The 11,500-nt window shown below is 56.3% G+C and overlaps 1 long non-coding RNA gene across 1 annotated transcript; it reads left to right on the top strand.

The window, feature by feature from the left end:
- Window positions 1-608: 608 nt before the first annotated feature.
- On the top strand, window positions 609-3,885 carry LOC123609862. Its single transcript, XR_006718009.1, has 2 exons — window positions 609-1,008; window positions 3,650-3,885. It is a non-coding gene; the product is annotated as an uncharacterized LOC123609862 (long non-coding RNA).
- Window positions 3,886-11,500: the final 7,615 nt, after the last annotated feature.

Here is an 11,500-nt window from a genome sequence, read left to right as displayed (position 1 = left end):
TTAATGGTGCAGATAGTTGACATTTTTTCCTTCTCTCCTGCCTTCATGAAAGAGTTTAAAAGAACATTTCTAAACCCAGAGGAGAAAAAGAGTCCATGTTACTTTCAAATCACTATCTACCTTTTTTTTCTTCCGGTTGCAAAGGTGTGTTCATTCTTCTAAAAATTAAAAAAAAAAAAAAATCCCCTTTTCTGCCCTCAAATCGACTTCTGGGTTCCAGAAATTGTTTTTATTAAAAAAAACCGAAGCAAACCCCAACCCTGCATTACCCGGGGTGAAGTGATAAATGCAACCCGTGGAAGGAAGGTCATGTGCCGTGTGCCCCACGGGCAGACGGGGAGGTTACAGGGGGTCTAGGCCCCGGGCTGTGACTTTCAGAGAACCCGCCGGACACACATCCGTTATGCAGTCATTTTAAAGCGTGAACAAATATACTCCAGGACACGGCCTCAGTCACCATGGACCTCACTCCCCCACCAGCCAGGCCCCTCCTCTGAGCCGGGGGTCCAGCGAGGCCTGGGGGCGGGGCCTGGGGGCGGGGCCTGGGGGCGGGGCCTGGGGGCGGGGCCTGGGGGCGGGGCGGGGCCTGGGGGCGGGGCCTGCCCTCCTGCCTGCTGTGCTTTGCTGGGCTTGGCGGTTCCCCTGTGTCGTGTCCGTCCGCATCTGTCCACCTCGGTCGCTGGAAATAGCTTGCAGCCCGTTTTCCTGGCCGCGTTGTTCCCCCAGCTTCACCTTGAGCTTCTGCTGCTCTTAAATCTGTGTTCTATTTGCGCCCTTTTGTGACTTGTTCATCCCTATCCCGGTATTCTGTCTTGTAAGCGGGGGAGCAGTTTTGTACGGGGTGGCCACCGACTGCGGAAAAACACATCCCTGCCTTTGACAGGAGGAAGCCCCATCAACAGGCCCTCGATCTCGTGAGCGGCGCTGGCTTGTCGGGAACGGTGAAGAAGCTGCCATGTTGTTTTCTGGCCACGGGCACCTCTGTTCGCTGCTTCTGAGAGCCTTCAGGTGACTTTTCTTTTTTTCTTTAAAAAAAACCATTTTTTTGAATGTTTATTGATTTTTGAGACAGAGAGAGAGACAGAGCACGAGTGGGGGAAGGGCAGAGAGACACACACAGCATCCGAAGCAGGCCCCAGGCCCCGAGCTGTCAGCACAGAGCCCGACGCGGGGCCCAAACTCACAAACCGCGATATCGTGACCTGAGCCGAAGTCAGACACCCAACCGACTGAGCCACCCAGGCGCCCCTCAGGTGACTTTTCTAACCGGAGATGCGGAAAGTCGCGTAAAAGCAGTGACCATGCACCAGCCACGTTTTCATGGCCTGAGTTAGGTCACGTCGGCTCAGGGACACGCGGGAGGAGCTCCCCAAACACGGCTTTATTTGCACGGCCTGAACGCAGCTGAGGAAGAATTCACTATTTTTCTGCCTAAATGTCATCACCAAGCTTTAAATAGGTTGGATTCAGTGAGTCCTTGAACACATTTGGTTAATCAGTGATTCCCTGCCCCTTGGTCTTTAAATGCAAGTGGGTTTTAAAGGAAATTATGACTCATATGTTTCTAATTCTCTTATTCTTGCTGAAACTTATCTAACGTTGCTTTGTAATAGTTATCTGATGTCTGAAAGTTTTTGAACTTTTAACTGTTTTCCCAAAGTCAGGACCTTATGTTCAGAAAAACAATTAGCTCAAAACCCTACATTTTTCAACTCTGAACTCATGAGGTTTGCAATGACTTTTATACGTGAGCAAATGTTATTCTCTACAAATAGCTGAGGATTAAATCATCGAATTCCCGTTTTCCATGTGGCACCGTAGGTGGGGAACAAGGAGACCGGCCTTCAGCTTTGCATGGAGGCTGTGCATCCGCGTGAGCAGCGCCCCCTCTGGCTGGGGACGGTGACGGGCAAGGTCCAGGCGCTGGGACGGGGGTCGGGGGCCTGCCCTCTACAGGATTCGGTCCCCACAGATGTCCACGTGTGTTTGAGGAGAGGCACTGTTTCTCCCAAAGTGAGAGGCGGGGGTAGAGACAAGGGAGGGGGCTCCCCTCTCTGTCTTCACTGGGAGGGGTCCTCTGTCCTCCCTGGGGGGTGCTCCTCTCTCTGTCCTCCCTGGGGGGGGCTCCTCTCTCTGTCCTCACTAGGAGGGGTCCTCTGTCCTCCCTGGGGGGTGCTCCTCTCTCTGTCCTCACTGGGGGGGCTCCTCTCTCTGTCCTCACTGGGGGGGGGCTCCTCTCTCTGTCCTCACTGGGAGGGGGCTCCTCTCTCTGTCCTCACTAGGAGGGTTCCTCTGTCCTCACTGGGGGAGATCCTCTGTCCTCACCACGGGGGGCGCCTCTCTCTGTCCTCACTGTGGGGGGCGCCTCTCTCTGTCCTCACTGGGAGGGGGCTCCTCTCTCTGTCCTCACTGGGGGGGGGGGCTCCTCTCTCTGTCCTCACTGGGAGGGGGCTTCTCTCTCTGTCCTCACTTGGGCGGCTCCCCTCTGTGTCCTCGCTGGGAGGGGTCCTCTGTCCTCACTGGGGGGGGCTCCTCTCTCTGTCCTCGCTGGGAGGGGTCCTCTGTCCTCACTGGGGGAGATCCTCTGTCCTCACTGCGGGGGGGCGCCTCTCTCTGTCCTCACTGGGGGGGGGCTCCTCTGTCCTCCCTGGGGGGGCTCCTCTCTCTGTCCTCACTGGGAGGGGTCCTCTGTCCTCACTGGGGGGGGCTCCTCTCTCTGTCCTCACTGGGGGAGATCCTCTGTCCTCACTGTGGGGGGGCGCCTCTCTCTGTCCTCACTGGGGGGGGTCCTCTGTCCTCCCTGGGGGGGCTCCTCTCTCTGTCCTCACTGGGAGGGGTCCTCTGTCCTCACTGGGGGGGGGGCTCCTCTCTCTGTCCTCACTGGGGGAGATCCTCTGTCCTCACTGTGGGGGGCGCCTCTCTCTGTCCTCACTCGGGGGGGGGGGGGCTCCTCTCTCTGTCCTCACTTGGGCGGGCTCCCCTCTGTGTCCTCGCTGGGAGGGGTCCTCTGTCCTCACTGGGGGAGATCCTCTGTCCTCACCGCGGGGGGGCACCTCTCTCTGTCCTCACTGGGGGAGATCCTCTGTCCTCACTGTGGGGGGGCGCCTCTCTCTGTCCTCACTGGGGGGGGTCCTCTGTCCTCCCTGGGGGGGCTCCTCTCTCTGTCCTCACTGGGAGGGGTCCTCTGTCCTCACTGGGGGGGTCTCCTCTCTCTGTCCTCACTGGGAGAGATCCTCTGTCCTCACCGCGGGGGGGCTCCTCTCTCTGTCCTCACTGGGAGGGGTCCTCTGTCCTCACTGGGGGGCTCCTCTCTCTGTCCTCACTGGGAAGGGTCCTCTGTCCTCCCTGGGGGGGCTCCTCTCTCTGTCCTCCCTGGGGGGGACAGGTCACCCTTCTCCTCCCAAGTGCAAGGGAGAGAAACGCACAGAAATTGAAAGTACTTGAAAGGCTTCCTTCTCAGTCACCCTGAAATTAGAACTCCCTCAGGTTAACTGGGCTCAGAAGCAGAAATTAATGTAATAAATCACTTGGATGAAGGTGCCTCACACAGACAAAAGTGCTTTTTCTCTTCCTCTTTATCTCTTTCGCAAAAAGGAGATTCTTACTCCAAATAAAGAACCTGGTGAGTTTATGTCTCTGATCCCCACAGGCAGGGAGGGGCGGTCCCATTAGAGGTCCGTGTTGCCCTCCACTGCAAACTGTGTCCTTGTTGAGACACACATCGGAGCCGCCGGGGAGCTCCAGAAGCATCTGCGGACACGGGGCACCCAGGGGACCCCAGGCTGCTGTCCCCACATTAACCTGGACGCCCCGAGGCAGAGGATGTTAAGAAAGAAGACGGGGGGTTGAGTCCCGGAGGCCCCAACTTTCAACTCCAAGACCTTGGACAGAGAGATCAACCTCACAAGCCGTGTGTGTCCCCATTTGAAAACCGCAAATAATACTTAGCCTGCTTCCCCGTTGAATTTGGTAACAGTGTCTGGAAAAGGAAGTAATGGACCCCAGCGCTCTGCACGTGCCAAGCCATGGGTTGTTTTTGTCGTCTGCACGTGGCCTTCCCGCCTCTTCCCTGCCCTCGCCCACCTGTCCGCCAGGCGTCCCGCCGGCCTGGAGGTGGGAGTTTGTCTCAGGTCGCCTGGGGTCCCCTCGTGCCCCGATCAGAGCTGTCCGTGAAGCAGACGGCACGGTGTCTGTGCTCGACAGACGCTCCTCCGGTGATCTCTGCACGGTCACTGTGCTGGCTCTTGCCCTGAAAGAATGTGGAACGGCCGCGGGGTGGCCCCTGAGTCGGCGCAGCTGTGGCCCGAGACCCTGCGGGCGAGAGGTCCCCTGCCCGCCGCCGTGGCCGAGCCAGCTGCCACTCGCCCTGCCGGGTCCACAGAGCGGGCACTTCCCCGGAGGCTTCCCTCGACTCCGCGACGGAGGACAGCTGGGTGCCCCTCCCCTAGCAGGACACGGGACGCACTCCGCACTTCACTGGGAAGCTGCGACCACACAGGACCCGGGTCAGGGAGGTCGACCAGAAGTTTCCAGCCAGACGGCATCCCGCCCAGCCACGGTCTCTGAGAAGTAACCCAAACTTCAATAAAACAGTGGAATTTGGTTGAACTTCCAAGTGACCATTAAAATTCTTCTAACATGACCAGCACAGGGAGGCCGGGTCTCACTTGGCACGGGAGGGACCAGGGCAGAGGCAGCAGGGAGGTTTCTCCTCATGCAACACGACACCTGTTGTGGGCTGGATCGAGTCGCCGGTGTTCATAAAGTATTTGGGAGGGTTTGCTTCCCTTCTCCCAAGGCCCCACCCCAGACACAGCTTCGGGACACCATTCCCTGATTTTATTTTTTTATTATTTTTTAATATGAAATGTATTGTCATATTGGTTTGCACACGACACCCAGTGCTCATCCCAACAAGTGCCCTTCTCCCTGCCCATCACCCACCCTCCCCCCCATCAACCCTCAGTTTATTCTGTTTTTAAGAGTCTCTCGTGGTTTGCCTCCCTGCCTCTCAACCTTTTTTTTTTTCTTTCCCTTCCCCATGGTCTTCTGTTAAGTGACTCAGGATCCACATAAGAGTGAAACCATATGGTATCTGTCTTTCTCTGTATGACTTATTCCGCTTAGCGTCACACTCTCCAGTTCCATCCACGTGGCTACAAAAGGCCAGATTTCATTCTTTCTCATTGCCACGTAGTACTCCATTGTGTATATAAACCACAATTTCTTTATCCGTTCATCAGTTGATGGTCATTTAGGCTCTTTCCATAATTCAGCTATTGTTGAAAGTGTTGCTACAAACATTGGGGTACAAGTGCCCCTCTGCATCAGCACTCCTGTATCCCTTGGGTAAATTCCTAGCAGTGCTATTGCTGGGCCATAGGGTAGATCTATTTTTAATTTTTTGAGGAGCCTCCACACTGTTTTCCAGGAGAAGAAGAGAAATAAGAAAGATCAGAGCAGAAATAAACAATATGGAATCTAGAAACACGGTAGAGCAGAACAATGAAACCAAGAGTTGGTTTTTTGAAAAAATAAACACAGTTGATAAACCTCTAGCCAGGCTTCTCAAAAAGAAAAGGGAGATGACCCAAATAGATAAAATCGTGAATGAACATGGCATTATTACAACCAATCCCCCAGAAATACAAGCAATTGTCAGGGAATGCTATGAAAAATCATATGCCAACAAACTGGACAACCTGGAAGAAATGGACAAATTCCTAAGCACCCACACACTTCCAAAACTCTAACAGGAAGAAATAGAAAACTTGACCAGACCCATAACCAGTGAAGAAATTGAATCAGTTATCAAAAATCTCCCAACACGTAAGAGTCCAGGACCAGATGGCTTCCCAGGGGAATTCTACCAGACATTTAAAGCAGAGACAATACCTATCCTTCTCAACTGTTCCAAAAAATAGAAAGGGAAGGAAACGTTCCAGACTCATTCTATGAAGCCGGCATTACTTTGATTCCCAAACCAGAGACCCAGCAAAAAAAAGAGAACTACAGGCCAACATCCCTGATGAATATGGATGCAAAAATTCTCAACAAGATACGAGCAAATCGAACTTAACAGCATATAAAAAGAATTATTCACCATGATCAAGTGGGGTTCATTCCTGGACTGCAGGGCAGGTGCACTATTCATTCCCTGCTTTTAAAGAACCTCTGCAGAGGCACCGAGTGAATGATGGGAAGGTCGGAGCGAGTGGGTGAGGGGCCTCTGTGTCACTGGCCCTCGTGAGCGCTCGCTAAGCTGTCCTGTGCTGGGGGCGCGACGGCACACTGGGCGGTAGGTCTGTCCGTGTTTTGGAACCACACGATGGTCCCAACTAAAACAATCATCTGGAACATGCTGGCCGTGGGTCTGCGTGTTTCCCCCCGTGAAGCTCCCATGGCGGTCCCGGGACGCATTCGGGACAGACGGGGCACATCAGGGTCATGAGCCTTATCTTCCTGAGCTTCTGTGTTCTGCTGGAAGGACACGGTTGGGGCACCATTCCTCCCGTGTGGACACCGTGCCCACAGCGGCCGTGTGTGATTCTGCGACCTGTTAAACTGCTGTTGCCCTCAGAGCAATTCCTCTGGGGCGCTGGGGGGCTCAGTCGTTAACCAGCCAGCTTCAGCTCACGTCATGATCTCATGGCTCCTGAGTTCGAGCCCCACATCGGGCTCGGTGCTGACAGCATGGAGGCTGCTTGGGATTCTCTCTCTCTCCTCTCTCTGCTCCTCCCCTGCTTGCACTCTCTCTCTCCTCTCTCAAAATAAAATAAACGAAAAAAAAAGGGGGGAATTTCTTTTAGCAGCCTTAAACGGAGTCTGGAGGAAAAACCCACCGCCGCCCGCCCAGTTCAGACCCGTTTCCTTCAGGAGCACGTTCCCTTCCTATTTTGCTCCTTTACGTCTTTGCTTCATGGTTGCCGAGACGCCCCACCCCCGACCCCAGTGTGGACTACGAGCTCATCAGAGCCAGAGAAGGCAGTGGAGTGAAAATGCTGGAAGCAATCAGCCCGGAGTGGTCCAGACACTCACCCCTGGGCTCTGAGTGTCCTGTGCATCGGCCGACAGGCACCGACCCCACATTTCAGTGGAGAAGGCCGCGGGCACTCTCCAGCTCCGAGGGCCACACCTGATTATTCAGAGCCATCTCGGGTCTGACAGGTCAGCAGATGGCCGGCTTGAGTGGCACAACCAGGACCGGGTGCCCGGAGCCCCCAGGACACGGGGAGCCCATCTCAAGACCACATCCATGCGGTGTTGGGGGACACAGCCACGTGCCAGCCCCTTCCGGCAGCCCCTGCCAGGGCTCCCGTGCCACAGCCTCCAGGACGACTCCCGTATCAGAGGCCCAAAACATTGTGTAAGTGTCAAAGCCTGAAAGTGGTCTTCTTCAGACCCCCGGGCGTATGGGTTTCGAGAATGGATCTGCAGGCTGTGGGCAGTGCCACTCGGGCATGCCACGAGGCATTTCTGGGGCTCGGTTCCCTCATGGGATCCACACAAATTCGTTGTCTTCTGCAGCTCTGTGATCCCCGTGGTCCAATCACGAGCATTGATAACCAGCATGGTGGGTGTGTTTAACCGGGAGAAGCTGAATGAGTTAAATATAGAAAACAAGACAATTCCAGTCTTTCTGCTTCTTTATGGAGCCTTTACGTATGATGTCAGTGATGTTGATGGGACGTTTATTTTTTAGATAAAGTTGCATCTGCATCAGTAGACTGTGATAAGTGGATGGTCCTCCGTAAGGTGGATGGGCCTCATCCAATCAGGTGAAGGCTGTAGGAGACAAGCCTGAGCTGCCTGGAGGAGGAGGGAAGTGTGCCAGCCTCTCAGCATCCCCCGGGTCTGCACCTGTATGATGTGCACACACCCCCTCTGGGTTCTGTGTCCCCGGGTGTCCCTCTGACTAACACAACGAGCAGGAACCGGGTGAAAGCCTTCCCTAAAGGGACGATTGCTGGGGCTCTCGCCCCGGAGGTGGCCTTGCCATCATGCTGACTGCCGTCCGCAGGTCTGGGAGGTGCTGGTGTCCGAGCCCATTCGGCTCAGCTGCCCGGGGACAGAGGCATGCCCGTAACTAGACAGCCCCCGCTCTGTTCATCTCTGCCACCTGCTCTGAGCGTCCTGATGTGTCCTGATGCCACAGCAGAGGCCCTAAGTGATGCTGCTGGAGGGATCAACGCAGGCGGCACATCCCGGCCGCCCTCATCCCACGCCCTCATCCGAAGGAGGAATGAGGACACAGGTGCACGTGGTCGGCCCGAGGAGCGGCCCCAGTGACCCAGTGACAACATGGGGAACGTAGCACAGGCAAGGGAAGGAGGCCTCGGAGAATCCTGTGAAACGCTTCTCAGAATCAGCCCACTTTGTGTTGAGGAAACTGGGTGTGTGTTCACCCCACCCCCGTCCTTCATGGCTTTGGGGTCACCCCGGCCCCCAAGCCCTGCCTCTAGTCGGGGACCCTCCCCTGGCAGAGCGCAGAGGACCACACTTGCCGTGTGGAGCTGTGTGTGTCTGCGGGAACCAGACCAGCTTGGCAGCCTCAGCGGGGGGCCGGGGGGTCCCGGGCCCCTGGCATCCTTCCGCGGCCACTGCCCCACGGCTCCGTGAGAGCCCATCCCCACCGCTGTGTCGACAGAGACTCCCTTCTTTGAAACACAGAATAACGTCACATGAAAACATAGGAGCCCCAGGCAGCGGCACAGGGACGGGACCAGAGGTTTGGGGCCAGACATGGACTTTCCCTGCCGTGTACGTGAAGGTCAAGTGGTGGGAGACCCTGGCCAGTGGGCAGCCGTTCTGCACCCTTGAAGGGGTGTGAGACCCAGAAGCACCAGCCGACAGCGTCCGGGGAGGACACCCATCCCCCTCCTACACACACACGGACCCTCCGGGTTGTCCTGTCCCCACAGTTCTCAACACACGCTTGCGATGGACACGTAATCATGACACAGTGTGCTCAGGCACGCACATCGCAAGCCTGGCTTAAAGATGTGGCCGACCCGGGACATTCCACATGGGCGATGCCAGCACAACAGAAGAATGACAAGATTGTAATAAACCCTTCCCATCGCTGACTCCTTTCATCTTCGTAAAAGAAGCTAATTGTAACCTTGACTCTGGCCGTCTGATGGAGTCCCACGGCCCGAGTGTGCAGCGTCCTAGAAGGAAGCCGGTGGAAATCTGCAAGTTTTGGCTTAGCTCCGCTTACCGTCAGCCTGGCCGGTGCTGCCCGATGCTTTTACGGTCCTGTGCGGTCCCTCCCGCTGCAATGTTGTGACAAGAATCTCAAGGCGGTAGGGAGGCCGCTGTTATTTCACCTCTCGGTCTTCAGCAGGACGTGAGGCTTCAGGAGAGCATTTAAACATAAAAACAGACCCAGGAAAAATCCGCATGAACGCTCATGTGATAATTCAGGCCGTATGCCTCACGTTGTACACGCATGATTGATGTTAACCGAAAACAAAGTCACACTGAAAACAATTACAGCTGTCAATGAACACTCGCTCCACATTTGCATGTTTTAGAGAATTCCAGGGCCGAGAAATATGGAACCCATTGTCTTTTAACCATGTTCTCTTGTGGTCCGTAACACTGGGCAGCCTTTGGTACAACCGTCCAGAGTATCGCGCTTTGGAGTGCCTTGTGCGGTCAGCCGCGCTCACTGGTTGTGTCTAGTTAGAGATCGGACTGAAACCCACCAGAATGAGGCTGAGGGAGCCTTCTTAGAGCAATAAGAATGGGAGAGGCTGAGCCTGATCGCTGTGTCCAGAGGGAGCGCAGGAACACAGTTAGACATCCACAATGACGTGGCCTCCTGACGGCCTTCCCGTTTTATCAGGGACAGATGGAGCCACGGAATTCAGCCGGGCAGTGCTGGACGTCGCCGTGCTAAATGCGGGGCTAAGCCCACTAAGCTGAGAGCTTCTCCAATGGTGGAGCTCGAGCTGTGCTTGGAGGCTGAGTGGCCGTGGGGCCCGGGCACCGAGGACACCAGAGAGGGCGTGCACAGGGGCCTCGTGGCTCGTGGATGCACTGCGGGGAGAGGCGCTCCTGTGTCCTCGCGTACTGGGAGGACGTTCTCCCTGGGAAACACGTTACCAGTCTCTGCTTCTCCATCCAAACTTCTCCCACATGGTGGGGCCTCGTGGGTGTAAACACTTGAGGGAGACAGAAACAGGCCGACCGGTAGTATTCCTCAAGTTCAGGACGAGAGTGAAGACGGAGAAGTACCAGGAGTTCGGCAGGAAGCACGTGTCGTGTTATTACAAAATGTGAACGACTGACCCGTTCAAACGTGGTCCAGAGACCGGAACCACCGGCAGGGACCCATCGGGTTCCAGCGCCCTGACAAGGAGCCGGACGGATGAGGCGATGCTGAGTTAGCGACCCATGCAGCGAAGATCCTTTCTTTCAGAATAGTTTCCTATGGAAACACTAGCTTAACTGTTCCTACTGTCATCATAAGACATGTGCTTGAGCGGAACAGAATCAGATGAGTCACCCGGGCCGTCATGCTCCCGGAGCGCAGAGAGCGCGGGCAGGGGGCACAGCCGGGGGACCTTCGCCAGCCTGCTTGGGCTGCGGCTGGACCACCTGCGAGGCGCGGGGTCCCCCGAGACGCAGCGGTGCACGTCCTCAGCGGGTGGCAGGGTGAGGTGAAGCGCCCGGAGACGGGGAGCATCCCGCAGGGATGTGCAGGGACAGCTCCTGCGAACTGCAGAGAGGAGGCAGTGCGGCCCGGGCACCCCGGGGCCCCTGGGCAGGAAGGTCCTCAGAGAAGTCAGGCGTGAGGATGTGTTCACACACGACCCCTGCATTTGCGGGAAGTCAAACACCAGAGGGCGGGATGGGGGACCGAACAGCTAAAAGGTGACAACTCTCGAAAGAGAAATAGAATTGGTGAGAATCCGTTGCCTCTTTTCCCAGTCACTTCCCCTACCTCTCTGTGTTTCCCCAGACTTCTCCCCTGCTCCCCTCCCCCTGCCGGCTGCCTCCTCCCCATCTTTGCGCCTTTTCCTTCCCTGCCTGATTTCTTGGGAAGCTGAGATTTTCACGGATGCAGGCCGGGCGCCACCGCCCGGGGTCTGTCCCTCTCCGTGCAGGGCCAGGAGCTGTGAGCCCGGGGGCCCGGGAAGCTGGCACGTTTCCTCCGCACGGCCTTGCAGCTAGCGTGGCCTCGGGCCCCCGGCGGGGTGCTGGGGAGCCAGTTACCCCTGCCCTGCGCACAGCTAGGAGAGGGTCCCCAGAGACGGGCTCTTCCCTGATGGCAAGGCTTTCCCCCGACGCAGCTGGTGCCACATACACGTCACGGACTTTTCCGCCGGACAGACTGGATCGGAATTCAAGTTCTGCCCCTCGGCCGAGCGTGTGAGCCATGGAAACACACACGGATGTGCTTGGCGATCTCGTGCTTGTGACACACGTCCGTGTAAGCGTTTCAGTGAGTGATCTGAGAGTATCTGAAGAACGGTCAGGGCCGGCGGGCGTC

This window comes from Leopardus geoffroyi, chromosome B2 (assembly GCF_018350155.1).
Source record: "Leopardus geoffroyi isolate Oge1 chromosome B2, O.geoffroyi_Oge1_pat1.0, whole genome shotgun sequence".
Classification (NCBI taxonomy): domain Eukaryota; kingdom Metazoa; phylum Chordata; class Mammalia; order Carnivora; family Felidae; genus Leopardus; species Leopardus geoffroyi.
This window is presented reverse-complemented; position numbering and strand designations above follow the sequence as displayed.